The following is a 21,949-nucleotide window of genomic DNA, read 5'->3' as shown; positions in this document are numbered from 1 at the left end:
CAGTTTCCAGCAGGCCATGCCTGTGCTGCTTGGTGGTGTGATGTTAAGCACACGGTGCAGGTAGGCAGGATGTAGCGTGGAGATTGTTATGTGTGGAGCTAAGATGGATATGGGAGATAGGAGAGAGGAACAGGAGCCAAAAACATACAAACAAATAAAAAAGAATGCTAGTGGACCTTGCTGTTGGAGTGGAGAGATGAGCGACTATGAAATGGAGAGAAACAGAAAGAGGAAGAGGAAGAAAATAAAATAAAAGAATTAATAAATAAAAATTGGAAAGGTTAAAGAACCACAAAGTTCCCAGGGATCCCACCACTGAAGCTATGATGTGTGGGGAAGTCTCTCTCAGGTGTTGCAGTACAGCCTGGCTAGAAGGCATAGAGGTATACAACACCAGGTATTCAGGAAACAGAAAGAGAAGGAAGATGTAGAGAGACAAACAACTGAGTAATGAAGAAAGACAAGAAGGGAAAAGAGGGGAAACAAAACAAATTAAAAAAACAAAACCAACAAAAAAAGAAATGTCCTCAGGAATCCCTCTGCACGTCTGTGCAAGCCAAGGGGGTAGTCTCCTTGCCACGGAGCACTGCCTGGCCAGAAAGGTCTCCCAACTCAAGAAAAGGAAAAGAAAACATACAAACAATTCAAAACAAACAAACGTACAAAAGCCCCGGGATCCTGCCAGCATGGCAGCCCAGACTGGGAAGCAGCTCCACACTCGTACAGAGCTCCACAGCCCCTCAGGAAGAAGCTATGATGGTGCATGTAGCCAGGTATTTCAGTGAAAGGAGGGTGAGGTGGTGAGAGGTAAGGAAGAAATCAAAAGAAGCGGAAAAAAGCATCACCAGCAGCCAACAAATGGCACTCAGAGAGCCGGCCTGCTCGGGTATGTAGAATCCAAGCAGCTGGTGTTTACCGGACAAGAGATTATGGCCGTGGGAAGCAGAGGAGGCCGAGTGGTGGTAAAGAAGGTTGGGGGGTGAGAAAGTGTATATCGCAATTTACCGGTTGCTTCGTCTCCCGCTGGAAACTCTGTGAAGCTGCTTTCTCGTACCCCCTGTTTGCTGATCTCTGATAGGAGTCCAAGATGGTGGATCCATGCTGCATTAGCTGGTAGGGGACCTCTGCATGAATCTCTCCTCGCACTCCATTCTCTGTCAGTTTTCTCACTCCATTTGGTGCTTGGCTGAGTTCTTTATCTCTTCATTTGATGTTTTAGGGTTTCAGGATTGTTGTATTCTCTGTTTGGCTTAGTTTTTCGGATCTTTGCTGTGGATGTATGGTGTGGTGCTTCTGCCTAGAGCGCCATTTTGCAGGAAGTCTCTGTGTCATTTTTTTAGGAATGAAGAAAATTTTCCTAGAAAACTCCTTAGCAGATATCACCTCAGATCTCAGCAGCCAGAATTGCATTGCATGCCCAATTCTAACCAATCACAAGCAAAGAAAATAGGATTATTGTTATTAATTTATTCTTGTCTAGACTCAGATCTTGGGACATAAGGAGCTGACCTCTGATACTGGCAGGAAGAGTGACTTTGGGTAAGAGACCAACAGGGTCTGCCATAAAGATACAGAGATGGGAGATAGGAGCATGAGAGGATGAGCCAAAAACTATTACAGACTGTACATCCTGGGAGATGGGGAAAACAGATTATTATTGAGAGAAATAGGAAAAGAACAACAATATATCAGTCTTGACGGAAAGATGATAGCTTTGCTTTGGCACAAGTTGGCCAAGAAGATGGGATTTTCAAAAGGAATTGCAAGCACGTGGTTACAAAAGTTTGAAGCAAAAAAGAGCAGTTAGAGTACAGAATGTGACTTGGAAAAGTCTTTGTAGATATTATTGTCGATGTCATGGATATGAGTAAGATTACTTAGATAGACACTGGAAAAGAACAAAGACTGAGCAGTAGGAAACATCCCTAATTGGGAATACAAATTTAGAGATATGAGTAAATGAAGGAAGTACAAATTGAAACAGACTAAATATTTTAAAATGCTGCATGTCATTCCATCGCAAATATAGACCATTAAACTCAGCATTGAATTATTAGCATCCTTCCATCTTTTTTCTTCCTTATTAGCAAACATTTTAAAATTTGGAAATGTTCCATCAAGTCATTGTGCCATCATTTATTTAATCATTCCTGTGTTAGGAACATTTAGCTGCTCTGAGTTATTTTTTAAATTTTCTCCTTTAATCCAGTCTCAGTTTTCCACCTCAGAATCTGAGCGAAGATGTGTATAGTTCCAAAACAGAAGAATATAGAGTTGGCCCAAGTGATTTGTGATTGGCTGCTAACCTAGAGGTTAGTGGTTCTAAACCACCCAGCAGCTACATGGAAGAAAGACCTGGCAAACTGCTTCTGTAAAGATTATAGCCAAGAAAACCCTCTGTAACACATGGGGTTGCCGTGAACTGGAATCAACTCAATGACAACGGATTCAGTTTTTGGTTTAGATCACTTAAATACACATGAATAAAATATATTTTATATAAGTTGCATTGTAAAAAGCAGGGATCATCAAACTACGGCCCGTAGACCAAATCCATCCTGATCTATTTTTGTAAATAAAGTTTTATTTGGAACAGAGCCACATTCATTTGTTTATGTGTTGTCTGCAGCTGCTTTTGTGCTGCAATGGTTGCAACAAACACTGTGTTCTGTAAAGCCTAAAATATTTACTATCTGGCACTTCACAGAAAAGGTGTGCTGACCTCTGATACAGAGTGAAATTTGGAACAACATCACTATTTTATGAAAGTGCTTTTTTGTCTGAATGTTCACGAATGTTATTGAAATATTTGCCACTCTGATGATTTTATGGTGCCATCTTAGTACTCTGTCCTTCAATTCCCTGATCCCTGATTGCATTCATAGCTTAGTATCTCTTTTATACATTTATTATTTATTTGTATTATTTTTCTTCTGTTTAGTTTCTATGGATCTCCTTTGCTGATGTTTCTCTTTCTTATTGTTTTGTTTTCTTAGTTATTTGTAGAAACTTTGCAGGTTGTGGCCATATTCTCTTGACTATCATATAAAACTAAAAACAAAAAAACAAAAACAGCTGCTGTCCAGCTGATTCCAACTCACGGTGACACCACGTGTTTGAGAACTGCACATAGGGTTTTCAATGACTGTGAGCAAATAGTTGAAAGTATATTCTCCATGTCACTTCATTGTCTTTTAATCCTAAGATTCGCTAAGAATACAAAATTATGTGTGTGTATTGACATGTATATTTAAAATGTAAATTCTTTTGGATTTTATTGTCATATATCATATGTATTAGAGCTCTTTTAACTAGTTGCTATATATATCTGTATATATAGATATATATATACCCCGTTGCCATTGAGTCGATTCCAACTCATAGCGACCCTATAGGACAGAGAGGAAATGCCCCTAGAGTTTCCAAGGAGTGCCTAGTGGATTTGAACTGCTGACCTTTTGGTTAGCATGTGTACCTCTTATCCACCAGGGTTTTCTGCTATATATATACACACACACACATATATATGTATATATTCAATTTCTCAACATCACTTATTGAAAATTCATCCCTTTCTCACTGCTTTGTAATGTCTTCTATATAACTTGTGTATATTTAATTGTATAAAACTTATATAAATGTGCAAACTTCCACATATATGCCTATTTCTCAACTGTCTTTCTGTTCCATTTCTGTATTTATACACCTGTATACTGGTACTACTCAGAAATAATAGTTATAGATTATGATATATCCAGCATCTGGTAGGACTTAGGTACCTTTCTTATTCTTCTTTAAATTTTGATTATTCATATGCCTTCTCTCTTTCAAATTACTTTAGAAATACCCTGTCAAAGCCTATAAGAAATCTTTGTTGAGATTTGCATTGAGATTGAATTGGTATCTTTGAAATTTCATCTGTTTTTCTACTGAGAATTTTATCATTAAAATTGTTTTTAATAGTTGGTTGTAAATTAAACCATTTCTAGTATTTATGAGAAGTATAATAAAGTTTTTTATTTACTTTAATTTTCATGATAATTTTTTGACATAGAGATTGTTTTTATTTTATGTTACTAATCCTTTTATGATGCTTTTTCCTTTGATGATATATTTTTAAATAGTATTCTTTATTGTGAAAATAGTTAAATAAAAATCTTACCTTAAGGGGAGAAATAAATTGTTAATTTTCTGTAGACTATAAATATAAACTACTATGTAGTTTAAAAATTCTTGAGATTTTTCAAATAGTGAAGCTAGTTTGGGTATAAATATTGTTATGGATTACATTGTGTCCCTCCCAAAATATGTGCTGGAATCCTAACCCACATATGTGTGGATGTAATCCTGTATGGAAATGGGCTTTTCTTTTTTATGTTAATTGGTATTACCTCCGTAAGGTAGATTCGAAATCTAATCACTTCTGAGTTATATAAGGAACAGCATAGACACACTCACACACACTCACACACACACTGGGGAAGAAGGATGACATGTGAGGGTCACTGAGAACCAAGGAACATCTAGGACTACCTACAAGGAAGGAATCAACACGCCAAGACCCTGGTATGGACTTATAACCTCCAGACATGTGAGAAAATAAATTTCCGCTCTTTAAAGTAACCCGCTTGTGGTATTTGTGTTATGGTAGCACTAGAAAACTAAGACAAATAGAATCTTTATTTTGAGGGTTCAAATAATACCCATAAATCATCTTGATTTTCAAGGTAGAATTGTTTTAGGCTCAGACTTACATGTCATTAAAGCCTCATTGGTAATTGACCCTGAGATGGTTTCATGATCTTTCTTGCTCATTTACATATCTATCCAGTAGTATCCTTAGAATAAAAACAGGCTTTGTTTTTTGATCCCACTATGACTGTGATAGTGTTCCTGCGTGGCACAAATGGTTAAGTACTAGACTACTAACCCACCCAGTGATGCCTTAGGAGAAAGACCTGGCAACCTGCTTCTAAAAAGTCACAGCCTTGAAAACCCTATAGAGCATAGCTCTAGACTGGGTCAGAATTGACTGGATGGCAATAGGTTTGGTTTTTTGACATGACTGTGATATCTTTAGGATACATATAAAGACATTGGTATTTTTTATGCATCAGTTGCCATATGGTTCTCTTTTATATAGAGTGTTTTTATGGTCTCTTTAGCTGAAATGGCTATCCTCGTATATAAAAATTATTACTATTATAGCTCTAGGTCATCTGTTGCCTCTTCAATAGTCTGGGCATAGATTGATTTCAGTTCCATGGCCAGGAAGAATGAGTTAGTCTGGAGGACTCTCTCATGGCTATGATAGTGGGATGCTATACAACTCAGAGTAACAGAATTCCAATCTGATCACTGCTAGTGGAAATACGGCAGCAATGTTAGGGCCCTCAGCAGGCACTCTAGAGGTTTAGGCCATCAACCAACTCATCTTCACTCATCTTGATTTATCTCAGGATGGGGCAGTCAGTGAAGATGGTAGTAAGATCCTCAAAGAGCTTTTGTGAGGAGAACGTAAGGTTAAGCACAAGGTGTTATTAGACTTTATATCGAACAAAACAGATTCACATGATGTGTAGCCTGAGATGAAAGGGCCTGTGTCCACCAATCCAGGGGTTGCTACCTTGCTAATTATTATTATTATTTTTTAACTACCATCTCTCCTCTAACCCTGTCATTGGCCAAAAGCAGGTGCCTTTTTTTTAAAGAATTTTTTCTTTAATTTTTGTTTTCTTGTACTTTAGATGAAGGTTTACAGAATAAATAGTTTCTTATTAAACAGTTAGTACACATACTGTTTTACGACATTGGTTAACAACCTGCAATATGTCAACACTCTCCCTTCTCAATCTTGGGTTCCCTGTTACCAGTTTTCCTGTCCCCTCCTGTCTTCTAGTCCTTACCCCTGGGCTGCTGTGCCCCTTTAGTCTCATTTTGTTTAACGGGCCTGTCTAATCTTTGGCTGAAGGGTGAACCTCAGGAGTGACTTCATTACTGAGCTAAAATGGTGTCTGGGAGCCATACTCTTGGGGTTTCTCCAGTCTCTGTCAGGCCAGTAAATCTGGTCTTTTTTTGTGAATTAGAATTTTGTTCTACATTTGTTTCCAGCTCTGTCCAGGATCCTCTGTTGTTATCCCTGTCAGAGCAGTCAGTGGTCGTAGCCGGGCACCACTTTGATGTACTGGACTCAGTCTGGTGGAGGCCTTGGTAGCTGTGGTCCATTAATCCTTTAGACTAATCTTTCCCTTGTGGGGTGAGACCAATGGAGTATCTTAGATGACTGCTTACAGGCTTTTAAGATCCCAAACGCTACTCACCAAGGTAGAATGTAGAACAATTTCTTTATAAACTGTGTTATGCCAGTTGAGCTAGATGTTCCTCAAGACCATGGTCCCCATAGCCCTCTGCCCAGCAATTTGGTCCCTCAGGGAGTTTGAATGTGTCTATGGAGCTTCCATAACCTTGCCTTGTACAAGCTGTGCTGGCTTCCCCAGTACTGTGTACTGTCTTACCCTTCACCAAAGTTACCACTTATCTATTGTCTATTTATTATTACCTGGTATCGCCTTGCCTTCCTCTCCATTAGAAGGTTCTATACCTACACTGTTTATTCCCTCTTTTATTGATCTGATGTTGCTGTGATTTACAGATTAACTTCTCTGGTTTCCTGGTTTTCTTGTTGTCAGTTGCTGTCAAATCAATTCTGAGTCATAGCGACCCCATGTGTGCAAAGTAGAACTGCTCTATAGAGTTTTCAAGGCTGTGAACTTTCAGAAGGAGATGGCTAGGCCAGTCTCACAAGGTGCTTCTGTGTGGGTTTGAACCACCAACCTTTTAGCTAGTAGTCTCCAGTGCTTAACCTTTTGTACCATATAGGGACTCCTTTACATACCCTCCCCCGCTACAGACACATAGACATATATACATTTTTGCTGTTTCATTTTAAAAGTAACTTGTAGATTGCATGTATTTCGTAGGAAAAAGGACAATCTCACGTCTAATTGTGTGGTTATATGATTATCATACTTAAAAATTATTAATAATTCTTTGATATGATCTAATGTTCAGCCCATATTGAATTTTTCCAATTCTCCCAAAAATGTGTTTTAGGACTGTTTTTTCTTTTTCCCAAAAAACATAAAACATTAAGTTATGTCTCTCAGTCTTGAACAGTCTCCTCATCTTTTTTTAAATTCCCCATGGATTGTTTATTATTTTTCTTTTTTTAAGAACCTAGGGTATTAGTCTTGTAGAATATTCCACAGTCAGAATTTATCTGATTGGTTCCTGTCTTAGTAATCTAGTACTGCTATAACAGAAATACCACAAGTGAATGGCTTTAACAAAGAGAAGTTTATTCTCTCATAGTCCAGTAGGCTAGAAGTCCAAATTCAGGGCATCAGCTCCAGGAGAAGGCAATCTCTCTCTGCTGGCTCTGGAGGAAGGTCCTTGTGATGCATCAGTCTTCCCTTGATCTGGGAGCTTCTCTGTGCAGGAACCTCATGTCCAAAGGACGAGCTCTGCTCCTGGCACTGCTTTCTTGGTGGTGTGAGGTTTCCATGTGTCTCTGCTCACTTGTCTCTTTTATATCTCAAAGGCTTAAGACACTATGTAATCTTGTAGACCTCATCAGTGTAACTTCCACTAAACCATCTTATTACATCATAGTGATAGAGTTTACACCACATAAGGAAATCACATCAGATTACAAAATGGTACACAATCATACAATACTGGGAATCATGAGCCAATCAAATTGACAGATATTTTGGGGGGACACAATTCAATCCATGACAGTTCCTTATGGTGTCATTTAGCTTGCTGCTCTACTATATTAAAGTAGTATCGTGCATAGGACTCTTGAATTTAAGCCTAGAAGCTTGATTACATTCAGGTTAAACATTTTTTGGCAAGAATATCTCAAAGGTGATATTGTGTACTTCATATTGCTTCACATCAGCAGCTATGTAATATCTGGTCATTCCAATCTTAACATTGTTCACCCATCCTGCTAAGGTTGTGATCACCAATTCTTTCCAGAACAAAGGTACATATATTCCCGTTTATAATTTTATTAGCGAGCACTGGGATGCTACACTGGCACTGTGTGAATTTCTTATTCTCCATTATTATTTCCTCAGATTGTTTAAATATCATTGTTGATTTTGTCAGGCAGGCATCTTTGATGACAGTGTAAACACTATATTATAGTTCCCGCATGTAGGACACAACTTTATTCAGAAGGCCAGGATTGTTTGCTCTTCAGCATAAATATTAGATTCCAATACACTTAGCCCCTGAGCATTGAAAAGTTTATTGCAGAAAGGTGGAGCAACAGTACTTTCTCCAGTTTTAAGACACAGGTATTGTCCTACGCTTACTTCAAACTGGAGGCTGGATAGTCTCTATTGTGGAAATGTCAGAATCTGTGATAACAGTGTCCCCATTGGGCCCTGGCCTACACCTAGGTGTACAAGTTGCTGTCTCCTTTACTCTGAAGTCTCCCATTTGGGTTTTTCTCTTCCCTTCTCTCATTATCTTTCTAAGATAGTTCTCTTTCTCTTACCTTTCTCTCAGATTCTCATTCCAAGTTATTTTATCTCCAGTTTGCCTCTTTCCAGGCATTACACACCCAACTATCTTTTCCAACTAGCTCATTAATTCAATAGTAGAGAGTGCTATAAATTCATTCAGGATCTACTGTGTGCAAGAATGAGACCTAGGCAATTAAGACTCATTAGTGAACCTCACAGAAGGGCTGGATACATGAGCTGTACAGCTCAGTGCAAAATGAAAATGCAGGGACCCAGCTTGGGTCGGGAAGTCAGTCTTCCATCCCATGACATAAGCGCACTGTACCAACCTATAGGCGTTCAAGGGCTTTAAACTTCCATGCAAGGATGTGCTGAGTCCCTGGATTGGAGGTAAGTGGAAGGCCACTTACTGCACTTTGTTAAATATACCACGCCATTGCCAGCCCAAGGCGAGAACTACTGTTGCCTTGCCCTCACGCTAAGACACCATATGGCTATCTCCCAGCTCTCAACTAGAAACCTCTCTGCACCCAGGCCCTCAACAGGATGGAGACTAATGGTGGAATGTGTCCCCACCCTGGCAGAAGTTGTAGGGTGGGGAAGGAAAGGGGAAGTCCAGTCAGGGCCCAGAGTGCCGGGGAATGGGGAGAGGACAGTAGAGAAGTCCTCTCAGTGAGGCAGCTGGGATCAGGACAGCACATGAGGTGAGGCTCCAAACCCCCCCACCCCCAACTGCATTGTCCCAACAGACTTCACTTATGAAACACTAATTCAAAGATAAAATTACCTAGAATTTCAAAACAGAAACCACAATGCAGTCAAACCCCAAGTACAGGGCTCTTCTGAGCACAGGCCCTGTGCAACTGCACTGGTCACCCACCCATGAAGCCAGCCCTGCTTCAGAGATCTCTGTTCCATGGACCTTTAATTCTACTGGTATGAGAGAGAATATAAGTGATAAACACAATAACAGGGAGATGATATAGAGTATATTTAAGGGTAGACATTGCAGGAAAAAAAGAAACAGTGTAACAGAGGCACATGATCAGGAGTATTTGGAGAGGAGTATTAAAAAGGATGGGCCTGACAGGCTTCACTAGAGATTTGAGATCTGAGTAATGGCATGAAGGATATGAGACATGTGGCCAAATTTCTCATCTTATCTTAGAAGAAAAGCCTTTCAGGCCAAGGAGACAGCTAAAGTAAAGGCTCTGCAGTTCCTAATGTGCTAGAAGAACAGTAAGGTGGTCGAATCAAAGCAAGGGAAGGGAAAGGAAGGTAAAAAAAAGAGATCATTGAAATTATGGGGTCCAAATCATGTTGGATCTTCTAAGTCATTACAGGAATGTTGCCTTTTACTCTGAACTGAGTGGGGATTACTGTGATGTTTTGAACAGAGAAGTGAAAAGGTCTGACTTGCTTTATACATGCATCACTTCTGGCTATGTGTTAAAAGGAGATCTCAGGGAGGATCCTCCCTATTAACGGGAGTGGTGATGCTGGCTCAGATTAGGAAGGTAGCATTGGAACGTCAGAAGTGGCATATATGAGCCAAGAGTTTTCCTGATGGATAGGATGTGGGATGTCAGAGAAAAGGAGGAGTTAAAAATGATTCCTGAGTTACTGGTAAGACTGCAAGGATGAAGTTGCCACTAACTGAGGTAGAGGTGAGTGCAGGTAGAACAGACTTAGGGGCATGGAACATCAGGAATTTAGTTTGGGGGCATGTTGAGACATGTGTCCGTGAAACATCCAAGTGGAGAGTTCAGTTGGTCATTTAAGTATTTGGAACTCAAATGGGGAGTCAGAGCTGGAATAAGATAAACTGCTCATCTTAATTACTAAGGGCCCCTTGATTCTTCCCCTGGGATCATGACGTTCCCTTCATAGCAACAAATTGTGTCTTATCTCCATATACTCAAGTTTAACCCATTTTTCATGTGCGTGATAAATCCATTCTTACCTCCTCAATTCCCTTCCTCTCTTCTCTCCTTCCTTCCTTATTTCCTCCTTCCTCTTTTTTTAATCCTACCTTCTTCCTCCAATAAATACATATTGAACATTTACTGAGGGAATCAGTATAATCTAGAGGTAAAAAATATAACTTTAGAGATTACCTGGAGTTTGAATCTGAGCCCTGTATTACCAGGTAAGTGATGTGGGCAGGTTACATAAACTCTCTCAGTCTTACATGAGAATGAAAATAATAATATTATCATATTATAAGCTTATAGATTTGTTGTAAAAATTAAATGAGCTTACATATGAAGGGCTTAGCACAGCACCTAGAATGGAGTTAGCTTCATATAAATGCTACTGCATCATTATTATTATTATTATTAATTACCTACCATATGTTGGGAAACCCCGGTGGCATAGTGGTTAAGAGCTACAGCTGCTAACCAAAAGGTGGGCAGTTCGAATCCACCAGGTGCTCCTTGGAAACTCTGTGGGGCAGTTGTCGGAATCCACTCGATGGAAACAGGTAGTAGTAGTAGTAGTACGGTATGCTGAGAAGTCCCTAGGTGGCACGAACAATTAATCTCTCAACTACTAGCTGAAAGATTGGCAGTTCAAATCCACCCAGAGGTACCTCTTTGCTTCCAAAAGGTCACAGTTTTGTACACCCCACAGAGCATTTCTACTTCTTACACATGGGGGCACCATGATTAGGAATTGACTTGATAGCAACTTACAACAACAACAACCATGTATTGTCCCGCGTTTCAGTAATTTGTGAATATTTAATTATCTTAGGCTTCTTTAAAATAGAAACCATGTCTTGCTTTCCTTTGCGTAATTAGGATCATCCTTTTATTCAACAGATGTTTATTGGAGAAACAATGATGAACAAGATAGACAATGTCTACTGTCATGGAGCTCACAGTCCAAGAGAAGGTTTTAACAAGTAACTATAACCAATATTAAGATCTATGATGGGAAAACACAGTACATTATGAGGGTACATACTGATGGGATCTGACCAAGGGGAGATATTTAAGGGATGCTTCCTAGTGGCGCAGTGGTTAAGAGCTATGGCTGCTAACCAAAAGGTTGGCAGTTCAAATCCATCAGCCACTCCTTGGAAACCATATGGAGTAGTTCTACTCTGTCCTATAGGGTCGCTATGAGTCGGGATCGACTAGACAGCAAAGTCTTTTTCTTCCCCCCATTGAGAGTAATGTTTAAACTGAAATTAGTAAGATTTGGCAAGGTAAATAGGAAAGAGAGTAGAGGTTGACTGTGGAGAAAGTAGTCCAGGAAGACAGAAAGAGATGGGCAAAGTTCTGTTAGTGAGAGAAAATATAGTATATTTGGAGAATCAAAAAGAATGTATGTGATTAGAGGTCAAGTCGAGAATAGCCATAGAAGACATTTTAGTGGGTTTAGACTATATCTTAAAAGCAAAAAGAAGCCACTGAAAGATTTAAAGAGGAATAAAGGATCATATGTGCAACATAAAAGAATTATTCTGTCTCCTTTTGGAAAAAAAAACAATGGGTTGAAGGAATATAGGACTAGAGTTAGGGATAATGATTAAGAAGCTGTTTCGGTATTCTAGTCAGTAGAAGAATTAGGTGGTGGTTGAGATGATTACAGCCAGAATGAAAAAGAAGGGGTAGATTATAGTTAAAGATACATAGTAGGATCTATAGGAATTATTGACTGACTGGATATGATTGTTGAAGGAAAGCGAAGCCCCAAGGTTACATCTGGTTTATTGGTGGTGGTGGGACTGAAATAGGGAGCATAGAGAGGAAAATTTGGGGAGGGAATGATGAGTTCCCATAATTTTGTCATGGCTCCACTATCTCTAAGTGGTAATATTCAGTACAGAATTGGGTGTAACAACTTAACAATTTACAAAGCTACCTCATGAGCATTATATTATCTGATCCCCCAGAGTTCTGGGAAGTAGGTTTGACAGATAATATTTTAGGAAAGAATTTGAGATCCAAACAGGTCAGTTACTCATTTAAATTCACACATCAAGTAAGGGAAACCAAGCCAGTTTCCATCTAGTGGATTCTGACTCATGGTGACCCCATGTGTTGTAAAGCAGAACTGTGTTCCATAGAGTTTTCAAGCTTGTGGCCTTTAGGAAGCAGAACACTAGGCCTCTGGGTGGTTGAACTGCCAGTCTTTCAGTTAGTAGTCAAGCGCTTAACGGTTTGTGCCATTCAGAGAGTCACTCAAGTAAGAGGAGAGGGCAGGAAAGAAATGTGTCCTCTTGTTGCTTGTTCAGTGCTCTTGGCCCTGCAGTCCATGATCTCTCAGTAGGCCCTAAACACATGCTTACAAAATGGATAAATTTGAATTCTTTATATAGAATACGATGGATTATTTTACCACATATATTGTACAAGGTTATATATTGAAGAAGTGAGTAGACCATGAAAAATGAAAACAGGTCTATAAAAGACCTAAAAATAAAACATCCACTTCATCGAAAAAGCACCTTCATCATTTGACTTTAAGCACATTTAATTCTTTGTTTTAAGAATGTGTGTCAGTGCAAAATGGTCTAAAATTGCATTTTTTCATGCCATAGATGGAATGCTGCTTTTTAAACTTCTGATTTCAAATTAATCAACACTATGGATGAATAATTGGGGCTGATCACAGAGAAGTAGAAATAATATTTCCTGACTGGTTGACCTTAGCATCATCACAGAAATGACATCTCCTATAAATTATAAACAAGATTAAATGAAATAGCAAGGAGTGAAATAGGGGGATTATGACACAAGAGAAAGAAAACTGTTGGGAGAAAAACAAAAAATTATAAATGGTTGCACAAAAAAGATTGCAGGTCAGACTGGGAAACTGTTTGAATTTAGAGAAACAAGATTGGAAAATGGATGAAGAAATAAATTCCAGGTGAGGACAGAAGAGAGCTATGCAATGGAAAGTGTCAGTCTGATTTCCTTCTGGGAGCAGTTGGTCCCTCTAAGACGTGGTAGACCCATGGCCTGGAGAAGACTCAGCCAAAGTGGTGGGGCCACTTCACCTATTTGTTTCCATCCTCCCAGCATGGCTGTCCAAGCTTCATTAGTTTTCTCTTTATATATGCAAAGAGGTTTCAAACTCTGTAAGTCTTAAATTCGTAAAAATCGCAATTTAGTCCTCAAATTACAACCTGGATTAACCAAAGGCTCAATTAACTAGAATGTAGATTTGTGATCTGAATGAGGAAATATCAACCTCAGTACAACCACTGGCTGCATTTACATACTGAGCTTTGAAAATAGCTCCCTGAAAAGGAGAGAAAAAAGAAGAAAGCCTTTCTGTCTTATAACTGCAGTCCCTGGCCTTATTTAGTCACAGAAGCTTTGAAGATTGGTGACATCATCCTCTCCAAGGGAAGGATCAAGATGTTCTCAAACCCGAAAACATGTTTTTCGCTTTACTCATTTCATTCAGATTCTGAGCCCTGGCTACCAGGCACTTTGGCCTTAGCGGGCAGCTAGATTCAGTGGTGGTGCAAATGTTCAAGCACTTGACTACTAACTGAAAGGCTGGCAGTTCTAACCTACCCAGAAGATCCTCGGAAGACAGGCCTCGTGATTTGCTTCTGAAAGGTCACAGCCTTGAAAACCCTATGGAGTGCAGTCTACCCTGCACACATGAGGTCACCATGAGTTGTAATTGACTTAATGGTAATGTGTAGACATAGTGGAGGGACATCAAAAGCCAGAAAATACGTAACAAGAAATGTTTTCATCCATGGCTGCAAAACTCTGCCTCCAAAGACCTCCTTGATTTCACATTCATAGAAAACACAATGATTCATAAACACAGTGCAAATACAGAGAATATTAGTGCAAATTTACCAGTGTTCCTCACTTTAGAGTGGTCCTCAAACTTGAGAATGCATCAGAACTACCTGGAGGGCTTTATAAAAGAGACTACTGGGCCCCACCCCTGGAGTCTGATTCAGCAGGTTTGGGGTGAGACCCTAAAGTTTGCATTTCTAACAAATTCCCAGGCAACATTGATGCTGTTGGTCCAGGACCACCCTTTGAAAACCACTGCTCAATACCATACAGTGATGAGTGGCAGTGCCGAGATTAAAGCTAGGATAACCTCACGGCCAGCCCAGGGTTCTCCATGGCAGGATGCTGTCCCCTTTTCCCTACATGCCATGTAGGCAGCAAACCCCTTAAATTACGTGTTTACCTGCTCCAACGTCTCCCAATTTGGATGATTAAGCTATTGTTCAACAAGAAAGAGGAGACCATGTGACCTCTTTCTAATACTATGTGCCTGATTTTTGGCATCACAAACTTCAAATAAAACACACACACACACACCAGAGAAGTCCCTTTAAGTACTCTTTATCTACCCACTATAATCCATATAAAAGAACATGTGAAAATCACAGGCAGACATTTCACGAGTCCATCCAGATGCCATCACCCAATCTGCCCTGTTACTCCTTCATCTTATCTTCAATATTTTAACCACCTTTAAGCTCTACATGTTTGCCCTCATACATGCTCAGACTTCTTATATTTGACCTGTTCAGTTTTTTGTTTTTTTTTTTTGAGTTGACTCCTTCAAAAAGGTTCTGACATTTATGCTCTGCAGCTGCCCTCTGCTGTAAAACTAACAACAGGGAGGTTGCTGTCCATCCACCAGCCATGCCTGTTCTTCTGAAGATGGGTGCAAGTTATGGGCAAGGGGCAGAGAGAAACAATAGCACATTCCACTCTCGGGAGTAAAAGCTAAAACACCTCACGAACACAGCTTCAGCCTCATCACTTACTGTTGTTACCATAAAGAAACTAGTTAAAATATCCAGGTAACTCTAAGTTATTGAAGTTGCTATGTATCTACCTCTTTCAGGAAACTTTTTCAAATCATCACAACTCTGAGATCTCTCATCCAAGCTACTAAAAATATTTTAATAGTTGTTGATGGTTGAGCTCTGGATGAAGCACTACTTGTGCTATGCCATTTAATAATTGAAATATCTCTATCAGAGAAGCATTGCTTCTTCCACATTCTCATATGAGGAAATGAAGACTCAGAGATAGTAAGTAACCTGTCCAAAGTCACACTTTTAATCAGTGTCAAGACTAGTATTTGAACACAGTCAGCCAGATGCCAGGTTTCTTACTCTTGCTAGTACACTTTCCAGCTTTCCAGTGGCCCAGAGGTCCTCAGCCAACTGCACGGTGCTTTCACAGTTTTTGTCAAATTTGAAATGAGTATCTTGTGAGCGTCAATTCAACACAAACATGTGGAGCACCCATTGGGTTTCCAGCAGGCTGTGTGCATGGATCCACCGTGGTGCAGTGGAAGGTGGGAAGAGGAAACCAGTGAGTTTGATTCCTACCTAGTGAGAATTTATATATGCAAGTAAGCTGTGTAGAACTGAACAGGAGAACGTATGGTTAAAGGGCCAAATGTGTGAAAAGTAAACTGTCAAATATAAGTTATAGCTCAAATCAAGAGCTTAAAAGAAGAGGCTAAGTAGGCTAAATAGTATAAAGAAAACATCTTCCAAAATCAGTAGCAAAGCTGTCCTCAGCATAAATAGTAACAGCCTGGCTGCCTCACATTCTAGGGACTTAGGCATGTATCCATTGCACTGGGGTTATTTACAATGCCCTCTTATTTTAATATTTATTTAGAAGTTAATTACTGTCACTGTCAGCTCTTTTATCTCAACAACATTTCAGAGAAATGTATTCAGGCATTATGTGACTGGTAAGTAAGATTAACAAGAGAAGTTCAGAGAAGTGTAATAATCAAGGGATTTGGCTGTTAATAAAGAACTTAATGAAAAACAAATGAGTTAACACCACATAGAATTTGAATTTGGCTAAGAGAAAATTCTAGAATTACATATAGTACACTTTCTTAAGGGTGAATCATCTTACACACAGAATAAAATTAAAGATCAATGGTCACATTCACGTGCTAATGGACAATGAGAATAACCAGCTCTGAGAATTATTTTAAACTCAAAAGCCATGGCTTTGTCCCGCATTATTAAAATCTCCAAATAGGCACAAAATGTGCATTCAGGTGGGCTTCATTGGATTTATTGTTTGTATTATGCCCACATGCACATATACATGTTCACACACACACACACACACACACACACACACACACACACTACCGATGAGTTGATAGAGTGGGTTACTCCTGCTTTACAGATGGCTAAAGGGATTAAGCAAATATCATCGCCGCAGCATGAGGCTGAGTCTTTGGATTCATTTATAAAGTTGGAGAAGTCACTGAAGAGAAAGAGAAATCACGCAACTGGAATAGAGAAGAAAAGCTCCAATTATAGTTCCGGAATTGGATGCCACCTTTAGTGTTAACAGAGTGTATTCGTTTCTCAGAAGTGACACCTGCATTGTCTGTTGGGAAACATTTAATCCCCAAAGCTGTATTAAGAAGGCTGGTGAGCATACAAGTGAATAGAAATGATGTCAGCTCCCCCCCGTGATAGAAGAAGCTGCACTAATTTAAGTACGAGTGTATCAGGGGGTTCTGTGGACCCCTCTTTATCTGATTCCACTTGTCACGTACCATTCTGCCCCTGCAGAATACCTGGAAAATGCATAAGCATATGATGATTTGAATGCAGATATAGTACTGAGGTTCCCACTGTCCCCTGTATATGCCTCTATCCGTGATCCGATTAGCTTGTGTCTGTCCTGCTAAAAGACACTTTGCTTTATTTAACTTAGTATCACCAGTGAATAAAGTAGTGCTATGCATATGGTTGGCAACTGGGGAATGTTTGTGGAATGAATGGCAATATATTTACAAAAACGCCTTTTTTACCTCAAGGTCACTTATCCAACAGCCTCACCTATCTGGGCCACAGCCAGGAATCAGAGAGGGAACAGGCGGAATGGAGGTTAACAATGAGGTCCATGAATTAAAAATCTCTGCTTTACCCCCAGTAATTGTCATGGTGCCTAGAACATAGTCCGTGCTCAATAAGAGAGCACTGCTTAAAAAAGGGATTTTATACATATTGAGAGTTTTCAATCTGAGCATCCTGAAAGGGTTTCACATTGGCCCACTTAGGTGTGTAAGTTTCAGCTATCTGACAAAAATCACTCATGGTTGTAGTTGATTCTTTTGTGATGCTAGAGAAATGTTGTCTCATTGACTCATTTCCAGGCAGCATCATTTACTCGACCGGATGAGGAGAGGATCTGGGGTACTCAGGCTGCTCCTAAGTTTGCTATGAGAACGTAAAATCAAGACAGATACAGATGCTAACAGGACACTGACACTTTTTCAGATAACGGGCTTCATCTGTCTGCCTGTTTAGGTGAAGAGCTGATTATCAGCCGTGTGCAAATGCAGGGGAAGAGATCTGCTCTCTGTGATGTTGTACACTTTAGGCGGAGTTATCTTTCTAGCCAACATTCACTCAGCGAGGCAAGAAATATAATTAAGCTTTCATGCATATTCCCACAGTAGCCTGCACAGTCATTCAATCATTAAAAGGGGGAGAAACTGAGTGTCACCAGAGCTTGCTTATTTGAAGACACTACCTAAGAACTGAAGGACTCTGAGAGGCAAGAAAAGGGATGCATGCAATGGGAGGCATGGGTGGGAGAACGGATTACTTATGGGAATGAAAGAGGTGCTGAAGGCGATCGGGGCCAATTATTCTGCAATGAATGCAAAGTATATTTAGTCAGGTAAGCAGAATTCGGAGATTTTTTTTATAGGAAAATTCAGCCTCAACAGTGAACTGTCTAGAAGAGTGCAAAGTAATTGAAAGTGGTCAGTATTGTTTGCAGAAGATAATTGCTTATTAGGGTGAACCTAGAGTGGCAAGGACATTATTGAGAATATCTACAGAAGCTGTTAATAAAGAAAAGTGCCATTGGAGCAAGAATCATAAGGCTTTATTTGAATTCCAGTTTGTCCATTATTGTGTGAACTTGGGCAAGTCATTTAACCATCAGAACTTTAATTTCCTCATCCATAAAATGTCTATGCTAATATCTAATCATAGCTTTGTTGTATGGATCACATCAAATGACATAATATATTTAAAGCAACTCCTAGACTACCTAGACATCAATAAGCTGTGGTTTTTGAATTAACCTTGTTTGTCTGTTTCCACAAATGGGTTCCACAAAACACTAGTTCTACCAAATGTTCATATATATATATATATATATATATATATATATATATGTATATGTAAAACCAAAAAAACAAACTTTTTGCTGTCAAGTAGATTCCGACGCATAGCAAACCTATAGGACAGAGCAGAGCTGCCCCATAGGGTTTCCAAGGAGCAGCTGGTAGATTCGAACTGCTGACCTTTTGGTTAGCAGCTGAGTTCTTAACCACCGTGCCACCAGGGCTAGAAAAATAACTTTAAAAAAATCCTCTCTTGGATATTTATAATGCACGCTAGAACCTTAATGACTCCGTAAAGGCCTAAGGTTAAAACAAGAACAGCACTAACAAAAAACACTTGTGTAGTTAATCCATGATCATATGCAGTATCTCTCTATCAGTTATTCATTATTTCATTATTTCATTTTAATAATCATAAGCTGCTTCCAAAGGCAGTGGCCAGTTTTGAAAGTGTCGCCTCTCCTCTTGATAAGTTAACTTTTCTTTCACGTCCTGTTTAACCCTCACTCTTGGCCACCCCAGTTCTAGAAGCTCTCCTTTCTTTATCTCCTTGAGTTGTTTTCACCATGCAGGATAGAACGTGCAGTGTTCTGCTCAGTTAATTGCCTTTTTGTATGTGTTTAGAAGAATTGACACATTGAAATTTCAGTGTTGGTGGAGAATACTGAATATACCACAGACTGCCAGAAGAATGAACAAATGTGTCCAGGAGGAAGTACGGCCAGAAGCTTCTGAGTAAGTTCCTTAAAAGCAAGGAACTTTCTTTGGACGTGTCATCAGGAGAGATCAATAGCTGGAAAATGACATCATGCTTGGTAAAATTGAGGGTCAGCATGAAAGAGAGAGATCCGCAATGAGATGGATTGACACAATGGCTGCAACAGTAGAATCAAACATAGTAATCATTGTGAGGGTGGCATAAGACTGGACAACATTTTGTTCTGTTACACATATGGTCGCTGTGAGTTGGAGCAGACTCCACTGCACCTAACAACAACAGCTCACTCCTTTAGGCTGAACCATGAGCTCCTAAACTTATGCTGCCCAGGGCATTAGCCGGTGGTGGGGAGGCAGAGACAGCATCACACTGTGGAAAGAACAAAGCTTGAGAATAAGATAGACATAAATGTAAACACTGACTCTACCTCTTATCCACCATACATTTCTGGGAATTTGATTTCTCTGAGTTCAACTTCTAATCCGTAGAATAGGGGTCATTATTCTGACCTGGCAGAGTTGTTGTGAAGATTCAGTGGCATAAGTTACACACAGTACATAGACCAAGGCACAATACATCAGAGATGATCAAAAAGAGAAAGCTTTTATTATTATCCATGTTGACCATTGTGAGTTCTCAGTTTATTGCACCCATATGTGTACTGAGCAGGGCTGTTGACTCCTCAGAGGGTAGTCGTTGCAAAATGCATGTCTCAAAACCCAAGGAAAAAAATCATGGAATGTGCTGCAAACTGATTTTCTCTGAATACATTATTTCCTGCTATAAAGAACGAATTGAGGGGAAAAACATAACATGGTCACATTGATACATGAATGTAGAGTGGGAACATATTACTATTCTGGATAAGTAATGTACTTAAACAGAAATAAATCTAATGAAATTTTATTTCAGTGGGACGTGACGGTATTTCCAGTAAATACCATTAGAGAGCAAGAGAGAGACAACATGAAGCAGATTGGAGCACGATATAACAAACACATTAGCAAGTTATTATCCATGCAAATGAAAACTACAAAGAAACAGCCTTAATGACACAGGGGGGCCCCAAAGCGTAGGGGGAACTGCATGTGGCTGCAGTATGGCTTCCAAGGTTTGGGGCTCTGGCTGCCAGTCTGTGCCAGCCCAAAACACATGGCTATTTTGCACACATGCTGCATCAATCATTACATTTTGTTCTATAAGGGGCCACTCCACATTAAGGAGCTCGATCCAGTTCTCTTTTCTTTGGGTCTTATTGACGCAGCCCTGGTCTGTCTGTCTGCTTGACTCTTGCTTCCTAAATCATGAAGTTTTCTGTAAATTGGTGGCATTTTGGTCTTAGCTTCACCTGTTCTCTCTGTGGCCACACAAAGTTCGGAGCCAAGGTCATCATGGCAAGAAGCAGGATAGGAAAGGGAAACAGGCAGTTACTGGAATAAATCCTACATTCTGGCTGCGCTGCAGCATGCCTCCTTCTTCTGCCTCATCACTTAGTCCCTGCTTCTCTGAGCCCTTTATCGGGGAGCTCTGGCCCCTTCTGAAAGCCTTCCAGCCAGAGAGGGGTCAGAGCTTTGACACTAGCACCACTAGCTGATGGGGTTTGGAATCAATGATGTACCTTTCAATGTGGTATCCAGGATGGGGGGGGGCGGTTCCTAAGTACACTGAGCCCCCATGGGGACTCTCCATTTAAATCCCACTGTATAAAATAGACCCTAGTCTATTCACCAGGGTATATGCCTCAATTTCTGCAGAACTTTCCTACTATCTGTGAAGAGAGTTCCATTTGAAAAGGAGGCAGTGATGGGTAGTGATTATAGGCAGATTCTCTGGAATCAGATTGCCTGAGTTTAAATTCCAGATTCAAAATTTAGTAGTTTGTGATTTTAGAGCATGTCATTTACTTTTTCTCTTCTCTAGTGTCTATGTCTGTAAAATGAATTTGGAAATATAGCTGTCTCATTGGAATATTGTAAGATGAATTTAAATACTACACAAAAAGTATCTAGCACAGTTCCTGGTCAGTACTTGTCTCAGTTATCTAGTGTTGCTATAACAGAAATACCACGAGTAGATGGCTTTAACAAAGAGAAATTTATTTTCTCACAGTCTAGGAGGCTAGAAGTCCAAATTCAGGATGCCAGCTCCAGGGGAAAGCTTTCTCTCCCTGTCGGTTCTAAGGGCAGGTCTTTGTCATCAATCTTCCCTTGGCCTAGGAGCTTCTCAGTGCAGGAACCCTGGGTCCAAAGGATGCACTCTGCTCCTAGCAACACTTTCTTGGTGGCATGAGGTTCTCTGTCTCTCTGCTCCCTTCTGTCTTTTATATCTCAAAAGAGATTGACTCAAGATACAACCTAATCTTGTAGATTGAGTCCTGCCTCGTTAACATAACTGACTCTAATCCTGCCTTGTTAACGTCATAGCGGTTAAGATTTACAACACATAGAAAAATCACATCAGATGACAAAATGGTGGACAATCACAAAATACTGGAAATCATGGCCTAACCAATTTCACACACATTTTTGGGGACACAATTCAATTCATACTCAATAAA

The sequence above is a fragment of the Trichechus manatus genome, unplaced genomic scaffold, assembly GCF_000243295.1.
Source record: "Trichechus manatus latirostris isolate Lorelei unplaced genomic scaffold, TriManLat1.0 scaffold00052, whole genome shotgun sequence".
NCBI lineage: Eukaryota > Metazoa > Chordata > Mammalia > Sirenia > Trichechidae > Trichechus > Trichechus manatus.
This window is presented reverse-complemented; position numbering follows the sequence as displayed.